The 6,762-nt window shown below is 46.5% G+C and overlaps 1 pseudogene; it reads right to left on the bottom strand.

Annotated features, from left to right (window-relative positions):
• Positions 1-1,492: 1,492 nt before the first annotated feature.
• LOC136379544 (medium-chain specific acyl-CoA dehydrogenase, mitochondrial-like) lies at positions 1,493-2,531 on the bottom strand (annotated as a pseudogene).
• Between the last annotated feature and the right edge of the window lie 4,231 nt (positions 2,532-6,762).

Here is a 6,762-nt window from a genome sequence, read left to right as displayed (position 1 = left end):
AGACAGTCAGACAGACTCCCGCATGCGCCCGACCGGGATCCACCCGGCACGCCCACCAGGGGCGACGCTCTGCCCACCAGGGGGCAATGCTCTGCCCATCCTGGGCGTCGCCATGTTGCGACCAGAGCCACTCTAGCGCCTGAGGCAGAGGCCACAGAGCCATCCCCAGCGCCCGGGCCATCTTTGCTCCAATGGAGCCTTGGCTGCGGGAGGGGAAGAGAGAGACAGAGAGGAAAGCGCGGCAGAGGGGTGGAGAAGCAAATGGGCGCTTCTCCTGTGTGCCCTGGCCGGGAATCGAACCCGGGTCCTCCGCACGCTAGGCCGACACTCTACCGCTGAGCCAACCGGCCAGGGCAACAAATGTATTTTTTAAGGTTAATATAATTCAAGTATAGTGGTAATGAGGACAACACATAATTTTAAGAAAACCAAATCTATTTGAGGAAAGGTAAGTCATAAAGTTAAATAAAATAAAAACTGCTATTAGAATCCGTTGCATATATTTAGTTAAGAGTACTTATTGGGTTGGGGAATAAGTTCGTAGTGTTTTTATATTTTCTTTTATTTTACAATGATTTGTTTGCTGTTTGGCAAAGGGTAAGTATTCATTCGATAAAACTCTTTCTGCTCTACAAAACTATGTTAATTGTATTTTTGAGTTATTTAATTTTTTATTAGTTTTGAGGCTTAGAAATGGAATACCCAGGAGGCAAAAATCAACATTTTCGACACCTGCTCTTCTTTGCATCGAGGTAAAAAAGCTGCCGAAGCAGCCCGGGACATTTGCGACGTGTATGGAGAAGGTGTCATAGGTGAGTCTACAGCACGGAAATGGTTTGCAAAGTTCAAAAATGGCGACTTTGACGTCGATGACACGTGCCGCAGTGGAAGGCCTTCTGAATTCGATGAAGAACTGGGAAATGCTCGAAAAGAATGCCACGGTCAACAAGGAGCTCTACATTGCCCAGCTACACCGCGTGAATGAGGCTATTCGACTGAAAAGACCTGATCAACATGGTCAAACCATACTCCTTCACGACAACGCCAGGCCCCATGTTGCACAAGTCGTCAAAGCCACACTCCAAGAGCTCGAATGGGAGGTCCTTCAGCATCCGCTGTATTCTCCGGACCTTGCACCGACCGATTACCATCTTTTCCGCTCCCTGTCAAACCATATGAAGGGTGTTACCTTCGATAACAAAGAGGTCCTTAAAAACTGGCTCAACAACTTCTTTGACACCAGACCAGGCGATTTTTGGCGGAACGGCATCAACAAATTGGTCGAGAGGTGGGAAGAGGTTGTAAACAGCAACGGCGAATATATAATTGATTAACTTATTGATATAATTATTGTTTTTTGTTTAAATAAAAGTCTTCGGTAAAAACGCTACGAACTTATTCCCCAACCCAATATTTTAAGATTTTCATCAGGAAAAATCTTAAAGCTCTTTCCCTTTTCTGTCACTTAAATAGTAGATTGTATTCTATTTACTCAACAATTAATCATGTTTCTACAGCAATCTTGTTGATTTCTATACCTGCTAGTGTCTTCATGGGCTATAATAAGCCTTTGAAATTGTGCTGCCCCTTCATAAATCTGATAGATCTTGGCATCTCTCGTTAGTTTTTCTATAGGACATTCTGTGTTAAACCCATTGCCTCCAAACATCTGCACAGCATCAGTAGCTAACATATTTGCAATATCTCCAGCAAATGCCTTTGCAATAGACATAATAGAGGGAGAGAGTAAAAGAAAGAAGGGGGTAGGAGCAGGAAGCATCAAATCCCGTACATGCCTTGATCAGGCAAGTCTAGGATTTCGAACTGGCAACCTCAGTGTTCCAGGTCAACGCTTTATCCACTGCACCACTTAATCTAGTTAGTTCACCTTTCATTGCTATTTCAGTTGGCAAAAATGATATTCCTCGGTGCTCTACAAGCAGCTTTTCAAAAGTTTTCCTCTCTAGGGCGTTATTAGTAGCTTCATTCAAAACTCTTTGTACTAGTCCCACTACACCAGCAGCTACTAGAGGTCTGATTTTATTAAAAGCAATTTTGAAACTGGCTCCCTTACCAGTTAAAACATTTTTTTAGGCTCTTTCACATCTTCAAAGACAAGTCCTTTTATATCTGAACAACACTGGCCCATCTTTAATTCCTTTCTTCCAATCTGTATTTCTGGGGTGTCTGCTTCCACAATAAATCCAGTAAAGGCTTTACCAGAAGGAAGCTTAGGATCCAGATAAGAACGAGCCAGTAAAAACATACCAATTAAGCCCTGACTGTGTTGCTCAGTGGATAGAGTGTCCTCCCATTGCACCAAGGTGGTGGTTCATCCCTGGTCACGGCACTTGGGAGAAGCAATAATTGAATGCATAACTAAATGGAACAGGTGAGTGGAGCAGCAAATTGATGCTTCTCTCTCTCTCTCTCTCTCTCTCTCTCTCTCTCTCCCTTCCTCCCCTCCCCCACCCCCTCAAATCAATGGAGAAAAAGTACCAATTAGCATTTCCTCCATTGGTTATCTACATTTTCTGACCATTAACAATATACTCATCTCTTTTCCTTTCTGCTTTGGCCTTCTGCTGGCTGCATCAGAACCTGCTCCATGTTCTGTTACATAGTAAGCACATATCACTGGTTCTTCAGTCATCCTCCCCAAATAGTTCTTTTGTTGTTGATCATTTCCAGCAATAATAAGAGGCATTTGCCCCAAAGAATTTGCTTCGGTAGTAGTCTGAACCCTTTTACATAAGCCAATTCTTCAGTAATTAAACAGGCATCAAAAGTTCCAAGTTCAAGGGCTCTACAACTTTCTAGAATGTATGTGTGTGTGTGTGTGTGTGTGTGTGTGTGTATGTATATATATATATATATTCCCCCCACACACAGGGACAGAGAGAGTCAGAGAGAGGGATAGACAGACAGGAACTGAGAGAGATGAGAAGCATCAATCATCAGTTTTTCATTGCAACATCTTAGTTGTTCATTGATTGCTTTCTCATATGTGCCTTGACTGCGGGCCTTCAGCAGACCGAGTAACCCCTTGCTCGAGCCAGCGACCTTGGGTCCAAGCTGGTGAGCTTTTGCTCAAACCAGATGAGCCTGCACTCAAGCTGGTGACCTCAGGGTCTCGAACCTGGGTCCTCTATATCCCAGTCCAACACTCTATTCACTGGGCTACCGCCTGGTCAGGCTAGAATGTATATATTTATTAAACCATGTTCCCAGGTTTTTTTACTTATTTTTTATTTACTTAATTGAATTTACTAATTTTAAAGAGGGGAAAAAGGGAGATCTAGAGAAGCACTGATTTGCTACACTTATTTATTATGTATTCATTGGTTGATTTTTTTTTTTCTTTTTTTTTTTTTTTTCCTGAAGCTGGAAACAGGGAGAGACAGTCAGGCAGACTCCCGCATGCGCCCGACCGGGATCCACCCGGCACGCCCACCATGGGGGGGCGCTCTCCCCACAAGGGGGCGATGCTCTGCCCATCCTGGGCATCGCCATGTTGCGACCAGAGCCACTCTAGCGCCTGGGGCAGAGGCCACAGAGCCATCCCCAGCGCCCGGGCCATCTTTGCTCCAATGGAGCCTTGGCTGCGGGAGGGGAAGAGAGAGACAGAGAGGAAGGCACAGCGGAGGGGTGGAGAAGCAAATGGGCGCTTCTCCTATGTGCCCTGGCCGGGAATCGAACCCGGGTCCTCCGCACGCTAGGCCGATGCTCTACCGCTGAGCCAACCGGCCAGGGCCATTGGTTGATTTTTGTATGTGTCCTGACCAGGGATCAAACCCACATCCTTGGCATATTAGAACAATGCTCTAACCAGCAGAGCTATGGGGCCAGGGAATTCCCAGGCTCTTTTAATTAGGGGGACAGGATACTTATCAGTTTTATATTCTGCAGCACTTGGGATTATTTCCTTCCTGGAAAATTTACTAGCAATAACTTATAATTCTTTCTGCTGTTTAGTGAACTCAAAACTAAATCCCAATCCTCATTCATGTTGTAGGGCAGCTTTTGTATATTGTGATCTCCAGTCAAAATGAAAAAGACTTCTCAGGACCCCACAGTTTCCCCTAAACGACCTGTCATGTTGACTTGTGGTTCAGCTAATCAGTCCTTCACCCACACGGTACAGCCAAGACTCGATCAGGCTCTGTGGGCACAAGAGACTTGAGATAGGGCTAGCTTGTCCCCTAAGAGATAAATGTGGGTGGAGTTGGAAAGGGGGAGGAGTCACCAAAGAAGACCTGTGGTTGTACCATTGTACATTCCCACCAGCAGTGTATGAGAGTTTCAGTACTTGGGATTGCTAGATTTTTAGCAATTTTAATAGATGCATATTAGCATTTTCTTTTCTTTTTTTTTTTTCTTTTCATTTTTCTGACTCTGGAAACAGGGAGAGACAGGCAGACAGACTCCTGCATGCACCCGACCGGGATCCACCCGGCACGCCCACCAGGGGCAATGCTCTGCCCACCAGGGGGCGATGCTCTGCCCATCCTGGGCGTCGCCATGTTGCGACCAGAGACACTCTAGCGCCTGAGGCAGAGGCCACAGAGCCATCCCCAGCGCCCGGGCCATCTTTGCTCCAATGGAGCCTTGGCTGCGAGAGGGGAAGAGAGAGAGACAGAGAGGAAAGCGCGGCGGAGGGGTGGAGAAGCAAATGGGCGCTTCTCCTGTGTGCCCTGGCCGGGAATCGAACCCGGGTCCTCCACACGCTAGGCCGACGCAGCATTTTATTTTCTTAAATTTCTTCTTTCTTTCTTTCTTTCTTTCTTTCTTTCTTTCTTTCTTTCTTTCTTTCTTTCTTTCTTTCTTTCTTTCTTTCTTTCAAGAGACAGGAAGGGAGAGAGTGAGGGAGGAGAGAGATGAGAAGCAACAACTCATAGTTGCATCATTTTAGTTGTTCATTGATTTCTTCTCAGACATGCCTTGACCAGGGAGTTCAAGTTGAGCTGGTGACCCTTTGCTGAAGCCAGAGACCTTCGGCTCAAGACAATGACCTTTGACTCAAGCCAGCAACTTTGGGATCATGTTAATGATCCTGCAGTTGAGCTGACAAACCTGCACTCAAACCAGTGACCTTGGGGTTTTGAACCTGGGCCCTCAGCATTAGAGGTCGATGCTCTATCCATTGTGCCACCACTAGTCAGGCTCATTGCTCATTTACTTTATTGATTTTCTAGAAAGAAACATCAATTTGTTGTTCAACTTATTTATGCATTCATTAGTTTGTTCTTGTATGTGTGTTGACCAAGGATCAAACTTGCAACCTTGATGTATGGGGACAATGCTCTAACCAACTGAGCTACCCAGCCAGGGCTATTGGCATCTTATTTTTATTTTAATGTTTTTCCTTAAAACAAGTTATTCTTTTTAAATAAACACGATTTGTCTGGAGACACAGAATTTTGAAACTTGGGAACCCTTGGGGGGAAGTAAAGGTGGAAAACTTGCTGGATGGAAACAATTGCACTGGCTGCTGTCTTTGCTTGATACAGAGAGAGTAGGGGAGGTATTTTCTGGTCCTAGGTCTGCAAGGACCTGCACTTCTTCCCTTCAGTCGGGAGAGGGCAGGAGAGGGCAGAAAATAAGATGCCCAGTTTTTGGCTTACCTTACGAAAGCATCAATTGTATTTGGACATATTGTTTTAGATTCAGTTTTGCTTAAATACCTTTCCCACTGAACCTACTTAGCTGCTACCTTGTGGGGCTTGACTCTCCAAATTAATCTTGTGCAGTGAACCTTAATTAACCTTGTAAAATCCTTCCCTGCCAAAGCATAACTAACCTACTTTAATTACAGAACTATGGAAACTGAGCTACCTTTGTAGAATCCTTAAAAGGTCTACTCTCTAATACCACTCTGAAAAGCTTGTGTTAGGGTAAACCAAAAGCAGCCAAGCTAGGTGGGCTCCTGTTCTTCATCTTCTCCAACTTGGCAGGAGCCAAGGGATACCAAGGAAAGACTGAGGAGGGTAGGTCTCCAGACCCCCAACTAGCTAAAGACCCTTCTCGTTAGGACCTGGGGCAGGGCAGTGCAGATGGGATACGGCACAGATCTTCTGGGGATGGGGCTGCAGAGTACCCCAAAAGATGTGCTCCAGTCTGAGCCCCGGCTTCCCCTCTGGCAGTTGGAACCTAAAGGTCCTGAGGAGGGTGGCAAACATCAGGAAAAGCTCCATCTGAGCCAGCTGGTCCCCTGGGCACACCCAATGGCCTGGAAGCAGAGGAAAAAGTCACAGGGTGGCAGCTGTCCCTGTCCCACCACACTGCCTATTCACCACCCATGACCCAGGGTTGTGCCACTACCTGCAGAGAATGGCAGAAAGGCCTGTTGACCACGAAGTTTCCATCCTTGTCCAGGAAGCAACTGGGATTGAACTGTCAGGGGTCTTCCAACACTAAGGGTCATAAAGCACAGCATCCAGGTCAGGCAAGACGATGGTGGCCTGCAAAGAGCAGCTGGTGTGGCTCAGGGAGCCGCAGCTGGCCCGGCACCCAACCCTGACACGAGACTGAAGTGAGCTCAGAGAACACCCCATGTGCTGGGCAGAGTTGCCCAGGGGCCAGGGGCCTCATGGAGATTCAGAAGGCAGGTCCTCCAGGCTCACATTAGTGAAGTAGCTGAGCCTACACTCTCCTGCTAAGGGCCACTCACCTCCATCCTAAAAAACTCCCAACCCAGGACAGAGATGGCTACTGCATCCTATAGCAAAGGCCAGAAGTGTAGGCATGGCTGGAGGAGACCGA

This window comes from Saccopteryx leptura, chromosome 8 (genome assembly GCF_036850995.1).
Source record: "Saccopteryx leptura isolate mSacLep1 chromosome 8, mSacLep1_pri_phased_curated, whole genome shotgun sequence".
Taxonomy (NCBI): Eukaryota; Metazoa; Chordata; class Mammalia; order Chiroptera; family Emballonuridae; genus Saccopteryx; species Saccopteryx leptura.
The sequence above is the reverse complement of the archived record's forward strand: the minus strand, read 5'-3'. Positions and strand labels throughout refer to the sequence as shown.